This window comes from Danio aesculapii, chromosome 22, assembly GCF_903798145.1.
Source record: "Danio aesculapii chromosome 22, fDanAes4.1, whole genome shotgun sequence".
NCBI classification, from domain to species: Eukaryota; Metazoa; Chordata; class Actinopteri; order Cypriniformes; family Danionidae; genus Danio; species Danio aesculapii.
Window position 1 is genome coordinate 22,826,589 of NC_079456.1, and position 22,443 is coordinate 22,849,031.

At 36.7% G+C, this 22,443-nt stretch overlaps 2 non-coding genes across 2 annotated transcripts; both read right to left on the bottom strand.

Annotated features, from left to right (window-relative positions):
- Window positions 1-6,854: 6,854 nt before the first annotated feature.
- trnah-aug (transfer RNA histidin (anticodon AUG)) lies at window positions 6,855-6,927 on the bottom strand. The gene has a single exon. It is a non-coding gene; the product is annotated as a tRNA-His (tRNA).
- A 1,791-nt stretch (window positions 6,928-8,718) lies between these two features.
- On the bottom strand, window positions 8,719-8,790 carry trnae-uuc (transfer RNA glutamic acid (anticodon UUC)). The gene has a single exon. It is a non-coding gene; the product is annotated as a tRNA-Glu (tRNA).
- Between the last annotated feature and the right edge of the window lie 13,653 nt (window positions 8,791-22,443).

A 22,443-nucleotide genomic window follows, 5' to 3' on the forward strand; every position in this document is an offset into this window, starting at 1 on the left:
AAATTCAAAGCTCTGATGTTTGCTTACAAAGTGACCTCTGGCTTTGCTCCTTCGTATCTGCTCTCACTTCTGCAGATATATGTGCCCTCCAGAAACTTGCGTTCTGTGAATGAACGTCGCCTCGTTGTTCCATCCCAAAGAGGGAAGAAATCACTTTCCCGAACTCTCACATTCAATCTGCCCAGTTGGTGGAATGAACTACCTAACTACATCAGAACAGCCGAGTCACTTGCTGTCTTCAAGAAACGACTAAAAACGCAACTGTTTAGTCTCCACTTTCCTTCCTAATCTGCAATTGCCTCTCTGGCTATACCACTAACTGTGCCCTCTCTCTCTCTTTCTCAAAAAAAAAAAAAAAAAAAAAAAATTTCTACTAATGTTTTGCCTCTTAGACTTTTACACACCTGAAACTTGTCTATAGCGCTTGTTCACTGCTGCTCTTATAGTTGTGTAAATTGCTTCCTTGTCCTCATTTGTAAGTCGCTTTGGATAAAAGCATCTGCTAAATGACTAAATGTAAATGTAAATGCAATGTTATTACATAGTAAATATAATGCAATGACAATGTAATTACAATGTTAAAACTATGTTTTAGCGCCGATTAAAAAAACTATTAAAGATGGCGCCGATGACGATGGCAGCCTCCGTGTCGTGCTCTGCAGTAGTGTTTGTGTTTTTGTTAGTTTGTCCTGTCTCGAGTCATTTTCCTACAATTAGTTTCACCAGAGACGAATTGTTGGACATTCGGGCACATACACCACCGAATATTTTTCCATACCTGGATTTATCTGATGTTCTGTTGGACATCGTAGTCGGAGGAGCCGCGGTGCTGCTCAAACGCTTTCAAGCGCGCAGACGAGGAAAGCGTACAGGCACGCTTGTGAAACTCAGACAGCGCGGATTTCGGACCACGCTGCCTAGCATTCATCTAGCAAATCTCCGCTCTCTACCCAACAAAATAGACGAACTCATTCTGCTCTCTCAGACAAACAGGGATTTTCTGCATTCAGCTGCCCTGTGTTTCACGGAAACCTGGCTGAACGACACCATACCGGACAACGCGCTTCACCTACCGGGCTATCAGCTGTTCAGAGCGGATCGCGACGAAGAATCAACGCGGAAATCACGTGGAAATGCTTTTACATCAATGAAAGGTGGTGTACAGATGTAACAGTTTTAAAGAAGATGTGCTGTCCAGATCTCGAAGCACTGTTTATTAACTGTAAGCCTTTTTACTCCCCGCGCGAGTTCTGCTCGTTCATCCTCGTCAGTGTTTACATTCCTCCGCTCGCGCACGCGAGTCTGGCGATACAGAAACTAGCTGATCAGATCACGGTGTTAGAGCAACAACACCCGGACTCTGCTTTAATCATTCTCGGGGACTTTAACAAAGCAAAACTGTCCCGTGAACTGCCGAAATATAGACAGCATGTTACATGTCCCACAAGAGACAGAAATATACTGGATCACTGTTATACTACAATAAAGGATGCATACCGCTCCGTCCAACGAGCAGCTTTGGGACACTCTGACCATTGTTTGATTCATCTCATTCCAACCTACAGGCAGAAACTGAAAACAGCCAAACCTGTATTAAGATCTGTGAAAAGATGGACTAACGAAACAGAGCGGGATCTACAAGCCTGTTTCGACCTCACTGACTGGAGTGTTTTTGAAGCTGCTGCAAACGATCTGGATGAGCTCACAGAGACTGTAACATCTTATATCAGTTTCTGTGAAGACGTGTGCATTCCTACCAGGACTCAACTCACATACAATAATGACAAACCATGGTTCACTGTAAAACTCAGACAGCTACGTCAGGCCAAGGAGGTTGCTTACAGAAATGGGGATAGGGCCTTGTATAAACAGGCCAAATACACACTGGAAAAGGAGATCAGAGTCGCAAAAAGGAACTATTCTGAGAAACTAAGGAGTCAGTTCTCTTCCAGCGACTCAGCATCTGTGTGGAAAAGTTTGAAAAACATCACAAACTACAAGACACCATCCCCCAGCACTGTAGACAATGAACGACTTGCAAACGACCTGAATGAGTTTTACTGCCGGTTTGAGAAAACCCCCCACACCCACTCTGAACTGCTCTTCACGCCACCATTAACACCACCATCCCCCGCCTCCCTCATACCTGCCCTACAGTTCAGTGAAGAGGAGGTGTGCCAGGTCTTCCGGAAACAGAAGAGGAAAAAAGCACCAGGCCCAGATTTTATAACACCAGCCTGTTTAAAATCCTGTGCTGACCAACTGGCCCCCATCTTCACCCTGATCTTCAACAGATCACTGGAGCTGTGTGAAGTGCCCTCCTGCCTCAAACGCTCCACCATCATCCCCATCCCAAAGAAACCCAAACTTACAGGACTAAATGACTACAGACCGGTGGCACTAACATCTGTGGTCATGAAGTCCTTTGAAAAACTGATGCTGGCTCACCTGAAGGACATCACTGAACCCTCACTGGACTCTCTTCAGTTTGCCTACAGAGCAAACAGGTCTGTGGATGATGCGGTTAATATGGGACTGCATTATGCTCTGCAACACCTAGACAGACCAGGGACCTATGTGAGGATGTTGTTTGTTGACTTCAGCTCGGCGTTTAACACCATCATCCCAAAACTTCTCCTGCCCAAATTAACTCAGCTCTCTGTGCCCACCTCTGTCTGTCATTGGATCAACAGCTTCCTAACGGACAGGCAGCAGCTGGTGAAGCTGGGAAAATTCTCATCTAGCATCCGCACAATCAGCACTGGCGCCCCCCAGGGGTGTGTCCTCTCCCCACTGCTCTTCTCCCTGTACACGAATGACTGCACATCAAAAGACTCCTCTGTGAAGCTCTTGAAGTTTGCAGACGACACCACACTTATCGGCCTCATTCAGGACGGTGACGAGTCTGCCTACAGACAGGAGGTTAAGGAGTTGGCTGTCTGGTGCAGTAACAACAACCTGGAGCTCAACACGCTCAAAACAGTGGAGATGATAGTGGACTTCAGGAGAAACCCCCCTGCTCTCCCCCCACTGAGCATCATGGACAGCATTGTGGCAGCAGTGGAGTCATTCAAGTTCCTGGGCACCACCATCTCTAAGGACCTGAAGTGGGACACTCACATTGACTCCGTTGTCAAAAAAGCTCAACAGAGGATGTACTTTCTTCGTCAGCTGAGGAAGTTTAACCTCCCAAAGGAGCTGCTGAAACAGTTCTACACCTCCATCATTGAATCAGTCATCTGCACATCAATAACTGTCTGGTTTAGCTCAGCTACTAAATACGACCTCCAAACACTACGTCGAATAGTTCGGACTGCTGTGCGAATCACTGGTACAACCCTTCCTACTCCCCAAGAACTGTACTTATCCAGAGCGAGCAGAAGGGCTGCCAAAATCACTCTGGACCCCTCACACCCAGCACACTGCCTCTTTGAACTTTTACCTTCTGGTCGACGCTACAGAGCACTGCGCACCAGAACAGCCCGACACAGAAACAGTTTCTTCCCTCAGGCAATCCATCTCATGAACACTTGATGATAATAATTGCGGAACCAACATCACTACTTGCTATACACTTTTATACACATATACACTTATTTAACAACACACTTTATATGCCAATTTGCACATAACAGCTGCACATATAACGTTGTATATAGTAATAAACATGTACATACACTTGTCAATCTGTATATTTGCACTCACTACTTACTTCTATTTTTAAAAAAATATATTTATTATCTGTTTTTTGTCCTGTCTCTGTAATCCTGTTGCACTGTAGAAGCTCTGTCACGAAAACAAATTCCTCGTATGTGTGAACATACCTGGCAATAAAGCTCTTTCTGATTTCTGATGTTATGACAATGTAATTACATTGTAATTATAATGCAGTGACAGTGTTGTAACAATGTAAGTACAAATGTAAGTACAATGTATTGACAATGTAATTACATTCAAAATAAAAGTTTGTAATTACATATGTACTGCATATATTTACATATAAATACACAAATACTGTACATGAAACATACAAAGAAACAGTTAACTTCATAAATATTATCTTGGATGTAACTACAATGTAATTACAATGTAATGACATCGTAATTGCACACAAGATAAGAGTTTGTAATTACATGTGTACTGTGTATATTTACGTATACAACTGTAAATAACCAAATACTGTACACGCAATATACAAAGAAAGATTGAAGTTTATAAAAATTATCTTGGACGTAACTACAATGTAACTACAACGTAACGACACAGTAATTACATTCAAGATATAAGTTTGTAATTACATATTACATGTATACTGTGTACATTTAAGTATAAACTATAAATACACTGTACATAAAAAAATTACAAAGAAACACATTGATTAATATTATCTGGAATGTAATTACCATGTAATAGCAATGTAAATACATTCAAGATAAAGTTTGTAATTACATGTGTATTGTGTATATTTACGTAAATAACTATGAATACACAAATACAGTACATGAAACATGCAAAGAAACATTTACGTTTGTATGACACACTCTATACATAATCACATGATACACCCTATACATATACACACATATGATGCAGTCTTGTTGGGGTCTGGGAAAGAACTCAGGTCTCTGGTGTGAGAGGAGAGATACACCCCATACATATACACACAACACACTCTATACGTAAACACACACACACGATACACTCTAAACATATGCATTATGACTATACATACACGATGCACTTCTGTCTGGGATAGAACCCGAGTGTCTGGCGTGAGAGGAGAGTCATGTTACCACTGACCTACTGGAAGTTGATAACACATGATACACCCTATACATATACGCACAATACACTCCATATGAAACCTTATGCACAAAAACACAATACATATACAATCTGTACATTTACAAACATGATACACTCTATACATACAATGCATTCTATACATCTGCACACATGAAACTCTCTATACATAACACACAAACATATGCATACATACACGCTATAAATTTACATACATGATGGATTATATACATTTTCAGACATGATACACCCTATACATGGTACACTTTATACAAATACACACATGATACAGTCCTGTCAGGCTCTGGGATAGAACCCGTGTCTCTGGCATGAGAGGAAAGACACTTTACCACTGAGCTACGGGAAGCACATGGTACACTACAAATACATGGTACACTTTATACAACAGCTGTTATTTATTCCATTCTTTTTTGCTGAATGTTATTAAAAACAAACCTAATATTGGATTATCATGTATACTACATACAGTAAATATAAATATTTTCTCCAGTAAATATTCTAACAAATAAACAGCAAGTCTAGTATATCCTAATATTGTAGCTACTAGCTAACAATGTTTATGTATATTGTACTATTTACTATACAACGCCTGTCTTATCTGCCTCTGAGCTAACTTACCTGAACTGTCTCTATCAAATGTCCAGTTTGCATCATTCTCATGGTCACTAAAACCCATCTCATATCCACTTTCACTAGCTAACCCATTGCAATATTGCACATTCCACTATTGCACAGTGTTGCCATTTGGTAACACATACATTTGATCGATTTACAAGAAACTAATTTTAATTTAATTAAAAAATATATTGTTGTGACCATGTCATCATAACTTACTGGAGGTGATGTTACAGATTTTTTTGTGAATCTGACATCATTTGATTCTTTGTTTTATTGACGTTTACATTTGCATTCAGCAACAACTCACAATAAACGCCAGTCTGACATATACACACACGATCCACTCTATTTGACACCCTATAGATCCTATACATGTAAACGCAATACAAATACGCAATACACTCTATACATTCACAAACATGATACACTCTATCTGTATACAAACGATGCACTATATACATATACACTCTATACACTCTATGCATATAAACACGCATGATGCACTCTATACATATACACACATGATACACACTATACATGTACACACACTGCACTCAAGATACACTCTATACATATACACACACATGATACACTCCTTACATTTGCACACGATATACCCTATACATATACACACATGAATATACATATACACATGACACACTCCTGTCTGGGACATATACACACATGATACACTCCATTTGACACCCTATACATATATACACTCATACACATGATACACTCTATTCATATACACACACATGATGCTCTCTATACATATACACACAATTCAAAGTGCTTTACGTATTTTTTTCAGAAGAGCTGCAGCACACTTGCGTGGAGGCCCACAACTAGGCTTAAGAGCAAGTTTTGCCGGCTCTTCCCTGGTGTTAGCACCTTGTTAGCACATTGTTTGAAACAAGGACAAGGCTCTGTCAACCTGGAGTTTAGTCACCACACATTCCGCTTTGTTTTTATGGCAAGAGGTTGTGTGGATGGGATGCTCGTCCAGGATTCCTGACAGTCCCTCCATAAATAACCTGAGATCCAGGGTCGGAGACTCTCTCCTCTCCAAGAGGAGGTTAAAAGCCATAGTTTCTTTTATGCATGTTTTATCAGAGCATTTAGGTATTGAGAGACTTACAAGTAGAAGAGATTACGCTGCAAGTTGGCTGGGTGACTTCTAAGTGGTGGGGACTTTTGCAACAAGTAGGCTGGGTTTACGGTTGGTGTAGCTGTAGTAGACGTTAATAAAAATCAGCAGTTGGGGCAGCCTTTGAAACCAGGGGAGCACCCCACAGGTTCTGTGCTGGCAGCCCCAGAAACTCGATTCACTCCAGAGTGGAACTGAACAGCTCCAGCGGGGGGAAAGGCGACCGCACTGCACTGACTGACAGCAAAGCAAAAGTACAAAGCGAGCCAGCCAGGAGTCGAACCTAGAATCTTCTGATCCATAGTCAAACGCGTTATCCATTGCGCCACTGGCCCTGTCTGCTTATTTTGTCATCGTTAGCTTGTTGCTTGTAATAAGGACATGGCTCTGTCAACACTGAGTTCATTCAACGCATGCTGTGCTTTGTTATTATGTCAGGTTGTGGTGTTGATAGGATGCTCTTACAGAGCATGTGACAGTCCCTCCCTAGAAGAACAGTGATCCAGGGTCTGAGACTTTCTCCTCTCCAGGAGGAGAACTTTGAGCTCTAGCGACTAAGACGTATTCGAACTGCACATGCATGAAAGCAGCTCTGAGCGCAAAAGACCTCCTTCGAGCTGGAGTTGAACAAGAGCATGGCAAGAGGATTCCTGACAGTCCCTCCTTAGAAGACCTGAGATCCAGGGTCGGAGACTCTCTCCTCTCCAAGAGGAGGTTAAAAGCCATAGTTTCTTTTATGCATGTTTTATCAGAGCACTTAGGTATTGCTGCAGCTCAGAGACTGTCACAGAGCATGTGACAGTCCCTCCCTAAAAGAACTGTGATCCAGGGTCTGAGACTTTCTCCTCTCCAGGAGGAGTTTACAAGCATTAGATTTATTTTTGTCAGAGCAGCTGCAGCATACTTGAGTAGAGGCCCACAGCTGGGCTTGAGGGCAAGCTTTTGCCAGCTTTTTCCCTGGTGGTCTAGTGGTCTAGTGGTTAGGATTCGGCGCTCACACCGCTGCGGCCTGGGTTCGATTCCCGGTCAGGGAACTTCCTTTTTACCTCCATGGTGAACTTTGAGCTCTAGCGACAAAGAAATAATCAAACTGCACAGGCATGAAAGCGCTCAGAGCTGCTTTCATGCCTGTGCAGTTCGAATACGTCTTAGTCGCTAGAGCTCAAAACACCTCCTTCGAGCCGAACCAGTGACCTAAGGAATGCCAACATCCCACCTACAGTCCTCCGCTCTACCAACCGAAGTATCGAAGGCTTACGAGAGTCTTCCACAAGCCCACCCCCTTAAGGTTGCTGCAGTTTGACTGCTGGGCAAAAAGGGCAGAAGCAAAAACGCTCAAGCACTTCACTGCCCCACTTGCACAAGTACCACTCATTCATTTGCGCACTCTTTCATACACAGTCTTCCACAAGCCCACCCCCTTAAGGTTGCTGCAGTTTGACTGCTGGGCAAAAAGGGCAGAAGCAAAAACGCTCAAGCACTTCACTGCCCCTCTTGCACAAGTTCCACTCATTCATTTGCGCACTCTTTCATACACAGTCTCATGGTTTCCGTAAGCTAGAATCTTTTGATCCAAAGTCATAAGTGTTATCCTTTGTGCCACTGGCACTCTGTTAAGCACCTTGTTAGCACATTGTTTGAAACAAGGACAAGGCTCTGTCAACCTGGAGTTCCGTCACCACACCACACTGACAGCAAAGCAAAAAGCTTGCTAGCTTGTTACTTGTAATAAGGACACGGCTGTCAACACGGAGTTCATTCAACGCATTCTGTGTTTTGTTATTATGTCAGGTTGTGGTGTTGATAGGATGCTCTTACAGAGCATGTGACAGTCCCTCCCTAGAAGAACTGTGATCCAGGGTCTGAGACTTTCTCCTCTCCAGGAGGAGAACTTTGAGCTCTAGCAACTAAGACGTATTCGAACTGCACAGGCATGAAAGCAGCTCTGAGCGCAAAAGACCTCCTTCGAGCCAGCGACCTAAGAATTGCCAACATCCCACCTACAGCCCTCCGCTCTACCAATTGAGCTAACGAAGGCTTACAAGAGTTTTCCACATGCCCACCCCCTTAAGGTTGCTGCACTTTGACTGCTAGCCAAAAAGGGCAGAAGCAAAAGCGTTCCAGCCTTCCCATACCGGGAGTTGAACCCGGGCCACCTGGGTGAAAACCAGGAATCCCGACCACTAGACCATATGGGAGCTATCACTTGTATCACTGCTCCTCCAAAGCAGCCGGAACCAGAGGCAAAGGGTAGGCAAATTTGATTGTGGCTGCATTCAGGACCTGTAATCTCTACACGGTCTTAGTTCTCCATCACCCTTGTTGACCCTGGAATGCTTAGAACTCTGCAGAATCAGGACGTGCACATATTACACACATGAGACACTCTATAAATATACACTTTATACATATACACACACGATACACTCTATACATATGCACACGATACACTCTATACATATACACACATAATACACCCTATACATATACACACATGATACACTCTATACATATACACACATGATACACTCTATACATATACATACATGATACACTCTATACATATATACACGATACACTATACATATACGCACATGATACACTCTATACATATACACAGAAAACACTCTATACATATACACAAATAATACACTCTAAACATATACACACATGATACACTTTATACATATACACACAATGCACTCTATACATATGATACACTCTATAAATATACACACAATACACTCGGTACATATACACACGATACACTCTATACATAAACACACATGATACATTCTATACATATCCACACACGGTACACTATATACATATGCACACATGATACACTCTTTACAAATACACATGATACACCCTATACACACACGCGATATGTCTCTGGCATGAGAGGAATATATATATATATATATATATATATATATATATATATATATATATATATATATATATATATATATATATATATATATATATATATATATATATATACAATACACTCCAAACATATATACACTCTATACATTTACACACATGACACACCCTATACATATACACACACGATACAGTCCTGTCAGGGTCTGGAATAGAAACTGGGTCTCTGGCGTAAGAAAAAAGACACGTTACCACTGAGCTATTGGAAGTGGATGACAAATGACACACTCTATACATAATCACATGATACGCCCTATACATATACACACACATGATGCAGTCTTGTCGGGGTCTGGGAAAGAACTCAGGTCTCTGGTGTGAGAGGAGAGATACACCCTATACATATACACACAACACACTCTATACATAAACACGCACATGATACACTCTAAACATATGCATATGACTATACATACACGATACACTTCCTACTGGAAGTTGATAACACATGATACACCCTATACATATACACACAATACACTCCATATGACACCCTATGCACAAAAACACAACACATTTACAAACAGGATACACTCCATACATATACACAATGCATACTATACACCTGCATACATGAAACTCTCTGTACATAATACACAAACATGGTACACTCTGTACACACACCCTATAAATTTACACACATGATGAATCACATGATGAATTCTATGCATTTACACACATGATACCATCCTGTCAGGCTCTGGGATAGAACCCGGGTCTCTGGCATGAAAGGAAAGACACTTTACCACTGAGCTACGGGTAGCACATGGCACACTACACATACACACTCTATAGATATGCATATACACACATGATACATTCTGTACATATACACATGATACACTCCATACATATACATTTTCCATTCGGAGAATTACAGTATTTAATAGCTTAGTCCTTATAAACAATCTATCAATAAAATACATTATTTACAAGGCTACTGAAGAAATAAATATGCAATATGATCCGCATAATGATCACAATAAAATGAGGTAAGTGCTCGTTTTTATATAAACTATAAATGTCTGGCCGTGATGCGTTATTAGGCCTATGCCAGTCTATAAAAAGATAATATAGCTTAAAAATATGAGAATGATGCTAAATCTAACTATGGCTAAATCCAAAAGTTTATATGTTTATAGATCACACTAATTAAACTAAATAACTATATTTTATGCTAAATAACTAAAATAGGCTATATAGGCCTAGTCTTATTCTCTGATTAAAACAAAAGTAATTTAGCAATGTCGCACCACTGACAAGACAATGGCAGAGAAACTAAGCAACCACAGAAATCACGGAAACCGCAGTGAGCACTTTTCCCGAAGTTATGCCTTTCTTTTTAAAATTTTATTACAGTGTGTTTAATATGAAATAAATCAACAATGAGTAGGCCTATAAGTGTATCCTGTGTGTGTGCGTTCACGCGTGTGTGTATGTCCACCAACTGTGTCTTTCATTACTGAAGCAGCTCTCTTCCAAAACTGAAATGTACTGCGTCTGTCAGCTTTCAATCTAATAAAAAACCAATTAAGATGAGCCTATAGTCAAAATTTGCTGAAACTGTAAAGAAACTGTGCAGCCGCACATTGAATCTGAGGTTTCATTTCATCTCGTTCTTGCTGTCATCTAGACATCGATACGGTAGATACCGTGAGGTCGGTACCAGCTGAAGCCCCAACGAAAAGTCACAATACAGCACTAAAATGAACAGGTAATGTCTATCAGCCAGAAAGTCTATCTGTAGCAGGAGTGCCTGCAGGATTTTATTCCAAGGTATTATAATGATATAAAATATGCATTTTGATGGTAAATTAACCATTTAAACGATGGCTGTTATTTCTTTCAGTATTCAAACATTAAATAACAAATGCATCAAGTAAAATAAAAATGAATATGAAAAACACATAGCAGGAAAAAAACAAAGCACTAATATAACAAACACAAAAACATGTTACATGGCCCCGTAATTGTCCAACTTATATTATTATTATTATTATTTTTTTTAGTAAAAACAATATCAACATTTAAGGCCCAGCCCGTGGTTCTGCCCATAGATAATAAATTAATCTATATTATGCGCAATACACCTTTACAAACATGATACACCCAATACATATACACACATGATACACCCTATACATATACACATATGATACACTCCATACATATGCACACATGATAGACTCTATACGTATACACACGATACACTCTATACATATACACATATGATACACTCCAGAAATTTACACACAATACATATACGCACACGATACACTCTATACATATGCACACATGATACATTCTATATATATATATATATATATATACACACATGATACACTCCATACATACACACATGATACACCCTATGCATATACACACATGATACACTCCATACATATGCACACATGATAGACTCTATACATATACACACATGATACACTCCATACATTTACACACAATACATATACACACATGATACACTCCATACATACACACATGATACACCCTATACATATACACACAATACAGTCCTGTCAGGGTCTGGGATAGAACCCCGGGTCCCTGTCATCAGAGGAGAGTCACGTATACTCTCACATGATACACTCTGTACATATACATAACACATGATACACTCCATACATTTACACACAATACAAATTCACATATGATACTGTGATGGCCAGTGTGGTGACCACACATTGAAGGTGAGGCATGCACGCATACGCACACACACGCATTATACACATTCATTTAAGTTGCTTTATTCGTTTGGTTAAATAGAGTTTTTATATTTGTTTCTTTCATATCTGATTTAAGTAAGACACGTACACTGTTTCTGTTTCTCATTATTTTCTTTATTATTCACAGTACATGTATGACTATTTTGGGTGCACACTAAATTAATTATCTGTACTGTATGTTTTGTTAATTTAGTTTTCTTTGAGTTTAAGTTACCGTGCTGCAGAACCGACAAGGAATGGAGTGTCTGGGTGTGGTCCGACCATAGACTGTAAAATATATGGACGTAGTATCCGTGACATCACCCATAGGTTTCTGAACACTGCAAAAGAAGCTACAAGTAGGCGCGGCCAACTGTAGCCATTTTGTTCGCGCGTCTTCGCACCCACGGCGGGATACCAAACAAGGGCAAAGAGGCGGAGAGTGAGCGGAGCTACAGACACCTGCTGGCACTCTGCTTAGACCTGGCAGACAGACTTTACTTTGATAGAAAAGCTTGATACTTTGATACCTGCGACTCGTTTGTGTTCTGACCACATGTGCTTGGCTGTACACTATATCAATAAAGTGTTTAGACTCTCAAAAACACTGTAGTAATACATTGAGCCAGTAAGCATTGTTCTTATGACGTTTTTCTACAGGAGGAAAACGCGAATTACTTCCAAACACTTCAGATGTGTGTGTGTTAGTAAATGCAAGACTAATGATAAGATCCAGGCATAACACTGTATGACAACGCTTCAGATGACTGTTCTAGAGCCTACAGCTAATCAATCTGTCAGATTCTGGAGTGCTTTACGGGTCTAAAGAAAAATATTATTGATAAATGATCTTAAATAAAACAAATACATATATAGAGATGGTATACAAGTATATAACTTTACTCACATGGGACACAGAGGCCACGTGAATGGTTTGTGAGCACAATTAAATGCACACAGCATCCCATATCATCTGATAATTGTAAGAAATAAGTCCAAAAGGCAGCTGACTGTGTAAAGCCACATAAAACAAAACAAAAATAGGATGAATATGCCGAGATCAGTGGCAAATCTGCCGGATTCAGCTGAGGTGAAGTGACGGCGACCAGTGAGACCTAGCTGTTACTCAAGTGACCACGGCCTTAATTATGCAAACTTAATATAACCTAATATAAAGGAAATGGATGAGTTATAAAAAAATTCACCCCCTCACAGTTGTCATGGAGGGTAATAATAGCTATATGAACCAAAATCGTTCTTTGTACCAGGCTGTAAACACCTTTTTTTCTGCTGTAAAGTTGGCCATTCTAACAGTGGGCTCAATTGCAATTTGCTCTATTTTGGAGCCAGGACTGGCGGAATTTTGATGAATTGCAGTTTCAGTTACTTCCGTATTGGCTTCCCGAGGGAGAGCGGGAGGTTGCCAATTGGGTCCGACATGCTAAAGGGCAGACATGCTGCAAAGTGCCATCTTTTGGTTCCGCCTGCCGATACCATTGGCTTAATGGCTTAGAGGGAGAGCTGATGTTCAGTTTAATTTCATTTAATGATTTGCAGTGCTTATTTCTTTAGATTTATATTTAATTTTGCTTTATCTAGAATTTATGTAATTATTATTTAGATTTGTAATTAGATATGTGACTTAGTTTGTTGTGGTTGTGAACTGTCTGTTTTTGTCTCCCCCTCCTTGTTTATTGTGGACTAGTCCCTCTGGTATAAATGTGCTCTGTCTTGTCATTTCAGGGAGTTCTGTTTTTGGTTTAGTCATGGTTTGAACTCAGTTTGTTTCTTTGTTTAGTTTATTAATTTTTCAATTTGTTTAATTGTTTCATTTATTTATTTTTTGAATTTTTGTGAACTTTTTTTGGACTTTATTAAAAATAATTATTTTTAAAATATTTTTGTATGCCCCTTACTATACGTGCTGGCTCGGTTCCTCACAGATACATTTACACACAATACATTCTGTACATATACACACATGACACATTCTATAGTACACAATACCAACACTCTATACATATATACGATGCCTTCTATACATCTGCACACATGAAACTCTCTATACATAATACACAAACATGGTACACTCTATACATATAGTCTATACATTTACACACATGATGGATTATATACATTTACACACATGATACACCCTATACATACACACACACACACACACACACACACACACACACACACACACACACACACAGTCCTGTCAGGTTCTGGGATAGAACCTGGGTCTCTGGCATGAGAAGAAAGACTCTTTACCACGGAGCTACTGGAAGGAACACATGGTACAACAAATACACACTCTATAGATATGCACACATGATACACATACATGGTACACTTTATACATATACACACATGATACATTCTATACATATACACACGATACACTCCATACATAAACATTTTCCATTCGGAGAATTACAGTATTTAATAGCTTAGTCCTTATAAACAATCACACACGATATACACACACGGAACACTCTGTACATATACACACATATGATACATTCCATACTTACACAAACTTCATACATACACATATGATGGATTATATACAATAAGACATGTGACATACACCTCGCATCACGCAGATAACTCCTCTGTCTAAACACACTAGTTTTGAAGTGAGCGCCACCCGCTGTAAGTTTTTTCCGTATTTTTGGTTAGAAGAGTAGTTCTAGGTATAGCGTGAAAACGCTGAAGTTGTTTTGTTTGTTTATTTTCTATTAGATAGTTTAAAAGGTAAATATTAGCTAGATTTGGGGTTTTTGTTAAATTGCTTTTTTTTTTCAATACTTTCACTATTGTATATAAATTCACTTATTTTTGCAGTATTTTGGTTGTGGTTTTGATATTTTGCCACCTACTTACCACAAATTTTAATCACAATAAATGTTACCTCTTAAACCCTAGTGCCAAACTTTAAAGTAACAATAGTAATTGCATCCAAGATAAAAGTTTGTAGCTACATATTACATGTGTACTGTGTATATGTATATAACTATAACACACAAATACTGTACACAGAATAAACAAAAACACATTTACAATAATATCATAGCTGTAATTACAATGTTATTACAATGTTATTACAATGTTATAACAATGTTATAACAATGTAATAACATTGTTATAACAATGTTATTACAATGTTATAACAATGTAATAACATTGTAATAACATTGTTATAACATTGTAATGACATTGTTATTACATAGTAATTATATTGTAATGACAATATAATTACAGTGTTGAAACTAGGCTATTACAATGTTATAACAACGTTATTACTTTATAACAATGTAATTATATTGTTATTACATAGTAATTATATTGTAATGACAATGTAATTACAGTGTTGAAACTAGGCTATTACAATGTTATAACAACGTTATTACTTTATAACAATGTAATTATAATGCAGTGATAGTGTTAGAACAATGTAAGTACAAATGTAAGTATAATGTATTTACAGTGTAAATACATTCAAAATAAAAGTTTGTATTTACATATGTACTGCGTATATTTACTAATAAATACACAAATACTGTACATGAAATATACAAAGAAACATTTTAGTTCATAAATATTATCTTGGATGTTACTACAATGTAATTACAACGTAATGACATAGTAATTGCACGCAGGTTCAAACATGTTTATAAAATTTGATTAAAGTTTGTTATTACATATTACATACATCTGGACTGTGCATATTTAAGTATATAGCTATAAATACACACTGTACATGAAATACACAAACACAGTTGTAAATCTTGGATGTAATTACACTGTAATCACAATGTTATTACAATGTAATGACATAGTAATTACATCCAAGATAAAAGTTTGTAGTTACATATTACATGTGTACTGTGTATATGTATAACTATAACATAAATACTGTACACCAAAAATACAAAAACACATGTACAATAATATGATAGATGTAGGTACAACATGAAGATTATGTTGTTACAATGTTAAAACAATTTAAGTACAATGTTATTACAATGTTAAAGCAATATAATTACAATGTTATAACAATAATATAGCAATGTAATTACAATGTTATTACATAGTAATTATAATGTAATGACGATGTTATTACGCTGTTAAAACTATGTTAATACAATGTTACAACAATGTAGTTACAATGGTATTACAATGCAAGTATAATGTAGTGACAGTGTTAAAACAATGTAAGTACAAATGTAAGTACAATGTGTTGACAATGTAGCTACATTCAAAAAAAAAGTTTGTAATAACAAATATACTGCGTATATTTACGTATAAACACACAAATACTGTACATGAAATATACAATGAAACAGTTCATAAACATTAAACAGTTCATAAATATTATCTTGGATGCAACTACAATGTAATTACAACATAACAACATAGTAATTGCACACAAGATAAACGTTTGTAATTACATGTGTACTGTGTATATTTACGTATACAACTATAAATAACCAAATACTGTACATGCAAAATACAAAGAAATATTGAAGTTTATAAATTTTATCTTTGAAGTAACTGCAATGTAATTACAATGTAGTGACACAGTAGTTACATTCAAGATAATTGCACGCAGGTTCAAACATGTTTATATATTTGATTAAAGTTTGTTATTACACATCGCATACATGTGTACTGTGCATAGTTAAATATATAGCTATAAATACACACTGTACATGAAATACACAAACAGGGTTTGTAAATCTTGGATGCAATTACACTGTAATCACAGTGATATTACAATGTAACAACATAATAATTACATCCAAGATAAAAGTTTGTAGCTACATATTACATGTGTACTGTGTATATGTATATAACTATAACACACAAATACTGTACACGAAATATACAAAAACACATTTACAATAATATCATAGATGTAATTACAACATAAAAACTTTGTTTTTACAATGTTATTACAGTGTTATTACATAGTAATTATAATGTAATGACAATGTATTTACAATGTTAAAACTATGTTATTACAATGTTATAACAATGTAACTACAACGTTATTACATTGTATTTATAATGTAGTGACAGTGTTATAACAATTTAAGTACATATGTAAGTACAATGTTTTGACAATGTAATTACATTCAAAATAAAAGTTAAATAAAAGTAATTATGTACTGCGTATATTTACAAATAAATACACAAATACTGTACATGAAATATACAATGAAACAGTTCAGTTCATAAATATTATCTTGGATGTAACTACAATGTAATTACAATATAACAACGTAGTAATTGCACACAAGATAAACGTTTGTAATTACATGTGTACTGTGTATATTTACGTATATAACTATAAATAACCAAATACTGTACATGAAATATACAAAGAAATATTTAAGTTTATAAATATTATCTTGGAAGTAACTGCAATGTAATTACAATGTAACGACACAGTAATTACATTCAAGATAATAGTTTTTAATTACATGTGTATTGTGTATATTTACGTAAATAACTATGAATACACTAAAACAATACATGAAACATGCAAAGAAGCATTTACGTTTATGAATATTATCCTGGATGTAGTTACAATATATTTAAAATGTAAATACAATGAAATGACATATGTAATGACAATGTAACAACAGTAATTGCGCGCAGGTTCAAACATGTTTATAAATTTGATTAAAGTGTGTTATTACATATTGTATACATGTGTACGGTGCATATTTGAGTATATAGCTATAAATGCACACTGTACATGAAATACACAAACAGGGATTGTAAATCTTGGATGCAATTAATGTTTTTACAATGTAACAACATAGTAGTTAGATCCAAGATAAAAGTTTGTACTTACATATTCCATGTGTACCGTGTATATGTATATAACTATAACACACAAATACTGTACACGGAATATACAAAAACACATTTACAATAATATCATAGATGTAATTACAATATTCAAACTATGTTATTACAATGTTATTACATAGTAAATATAATGCAATGACAATGTAATTACAATGTTAAAACTATGTTATTACAATATTATGACAATGTAATTACATTGTAACTATAATGTAGTGACAGTGTTATAACAATGTAAGTACGAATGTTAGTACAATGTATTGACAATGTAATTACATTAAAAAATAAAAGTTTGTAATTACATATGTACTGCATATATTTACATATAAATACACAAATACTGTACATGAAACATACAAAGAAACAGTTAAGTTCATAAATATTATCTTGGATGTCACTACAATGTAATTACAATGTAATGACATCGTAATTGCACACAAGATAAGAGTTTGTAATTACATGTGTACTGTGTATATTTACGTATACAACTGTAAATAACCAAATACTGTACACGCAATATACAAAGAAAGATTGAAGTTTATAAAAATTATCTTGGAAGTAACTACAATGTAACTACAATGTAACGACACAGTAATTACATTCAAGTTATAAGTTTGTAATTACATATTACATGTATACTGTGTACATTTAAGTATAAACTATAAATACACTGTACAAAAAATTTTACAAAGAAGCACATTGATTAATATTATCTGGGATGTAATTACCATGTAATAGCAATGTAAATACATTCAAGATAAAGTTTGTAATTACATGTGTATTGTGTATATTTACGTAAATAACTATGAATACACAAATACAGTACATGAAACATGCAAAGAAACATATACGTTTGTATGAAACACTCTTTACATAATCACATGATACACCCTATACATATACACACACATGATGCAGTCTTGTTGGGGTCTGGGAAAGAACTCAGGTCTGGTGTGAGAGGAGAGATACACCCCATACATATACACACAACACACTCTATACGTAAACACACACACGATACACTCTAAACATATGCATATGACTATACATACACGATACACTTCTGTCTGGGATAGAACCCGAGTGTCTGGCGTGAGAGGAGAGTCATGTTACCACTGACCTACTGGAAGTTGATAACACATGATACACCCTATACATATACGCACAATACACTCCATATGACACCTTATGCACAAAAACACAATACATATACAATCTGTACATTTACAAACATTATACACTCTATACATACAATGCATTCTATACATCTGCACACACGAAACTCTCTATACAGAACACACAAACATATGCATACATACACGCTATAAATTTACATACATGATGGATTATATACATTTTCAGACATGATACACCCTATACATGGTACACTTTATACAAACACACGATACAGTCCTGTCAGGCTCTGGGATAGAACCCGGGTCTCTGGCATGAGAGGAAAGACACTTTACCACTGAGCTACGGGAAGCACATGGTACATTACAAATACATGGTACACTTTATACAACAGCTGTTATTTATTCCATTCTTTTTTGGATTATCATGTATACTACATACAGTAAATATAAATATTTTCTTCAGTAAATATTCTAACAAATAAACAGCAAGTCTAGTATATACTAATATTGTAGCTACTAGCTAACAATGTTTATGTATATTGTACTATTTACTATACAACGCCTGTCTTATCTGCCTCTGAGCTAACTTACCTGAACTGTCTCTATCAAATGTCCAGTTTGCATCATTCTCATGGTCACTAAAACCCATCTCATATCCACTTTTACTAGCTAACCCATTGCAATATTGCACATTCCACTATTGCACAGTGTTGCCATTTGGTAACACATACATTTGATTGATTTACAAGAAACTAATTTTAATTTAATTAAAAAATATATTGTTATGACCATGTCATCATAACTTACTGGAGGTGATGTTACAGATTTTTTTTGTGAATCTGACATCATTTGATTCTTTGTTTTATTGACGTTTACATTTGCATTCAGCAACAACTCATAATAAACGTCAGTCTGTCATAGATTGCGCTACAGAAAAACACAGCATGTCATGTGACTTAATCAAAGCACATCATTGGCTACTCTAAGGTCTTCTCTTTCCAACAAAAAAATTATGTTGGTCTTTAAGAAACAGTGATAGGGAAATGAACATAAGTATTATGTTGCAATATGGTGACACTGTGCAGTAGAGTTAAGTAGGCTTCTACTACAATCAGACACCTTCATATGTTGAATTGAATTGAATTTTATTTTATTTGACAGATTTTAGACAAGCTGTACAAGTATCCCATACATTTTGAAATAAAAACTGTCGAGGATAAAAACACAATAAAACCCTGGGCTTGTTTCCATTGTGGTCCTCGCTGTTAAATAAAACAAAGTTTGGCTTCAAAATACCGATGATGCATAAAACAGACAGTACCTCATACATTTTTAAAACGGGAACAAAATAATTCACAAATACATTCCTTCATTCATGAATTTTTCTTTTCGGCTTAGTCCCTCTATCAATCAGGGATCGCCACAGCGGAACGAACCATCAACTTATCCAACATACGTCCCACGCAGCGAGTGGCCTTCCAGCTACAACCCTATACACAATCCAGTAACATATAAAATAAAAACATCCTTGTCCACCATGCAAACTAATTATCCTCATCAAACAACCATCTTTTGATTACTTTTTTGAACCTCCTTAAACCTCCTGTTATGTTTTAAACTGCGTAACAATTAGGAACGCAACAATGATAGATTTTAGTTGTACGATTATAGTCTGAAGATTAGTCATGGTTTTACGGTTATCACGATTATTATGCATTTATTAAACTCAAAACACTACTAGTTTAGAAAATCACAAGAAAACTGTTTATATTTTAAAGTGTTGTTTATTGCTGCTCAGTAACCAAATACAGCACAAAATATTAATAAAGAAACAAACTATAGTCTATTTCTCTCTTTAGACTTAAAAATAAATGAAAACGTTATTGATTTAAATCTGAGTGATAATTTTACAATGAAAATAAACGACAGAACAAAGAAAAAAAAAATTAAAAAAAAGTATTTGTCTAATGTTAATTTAGGCTTTATATTAGCTAAGAATTTAAATGCACTGTTGTTATCATCTGCGTTCATACATACATAATCATTTTAATAATTTGTAATAATTCTTCTAACATATCTTTTGTTTACATTGCACTGAAAGCCAGGCACAACTCTCACCACTACAACATGAGATAATTTCTACTGTGTAATAATCCGAGTGCGTCGGTCCGCTTGCGAGCCATGCGAGCACCGCTCCCTATATGCGCGGATCTCCATTGGAAATAATAAACTTGCGTGCAGAAAAGACACAATATGTGAACAGCCTGCTGCTACAGTTAATCCAATGTGCGTGCGTATAAGTCTCAGTATAAACTCGGAACTTTAAACTAGCGCACAGCTGGCATAACTTTGTTTAGTTGTAGCAGTTTTGTTTCTTGCAACAGAAACGCGGCGTTGAGAAGCCTTTACGATTAATTAACCATAATTAATTCAAGCGCGGTTAATAGTGAAATCGGCTAATCACTGCATCTCTGTTTGCGATATCAGTGCATTGCGCAAAAGGCCTTTTTTACAAACATATCCAAATGTTTTCGGCTGCTCGTGCCACTCACTCGCTTAATGTGGTCACACTATTTGGAGGGCCGGAACATATTGCCTCGGGGACGGGGTTCGGCCCGCGAGCCGCCAATTGAATAGCCCTGCCCTATACATACACGACACAGTCCTGCCAGGGTCTGGGATAAAACCTGTGTCTCTGGCGTAAGAGAAGAGTCACGCCACCTCTGAGCTACTGGAAGTTGATGACACGTGATACACCCTATACAAATACACTCCATCCATGATACACTCATATACATTCATGACTTTCCATACATATAAACACACCCAATACATATGCACTACATACATTTACAAACATGATACACCCTGTACATATACTCACACTACACAGTCCTGTCAGGGTCAGGGATAGAACCTGGGTCTCTGGCATGAGAGGAAAGTCACATTACCACTGAGCTACAGGAAGTTGATGATACGGTAGACACTATACATATACATACATACATACATGATACAGCCTATACATATACACACATGATGGACTCTATACATATACACACAATATTAAACAGCATATATATCTATTACAAACTCGATAAACTACACATATACACACACAATACATTTGCAAATATGATACACTCTCTATATATAT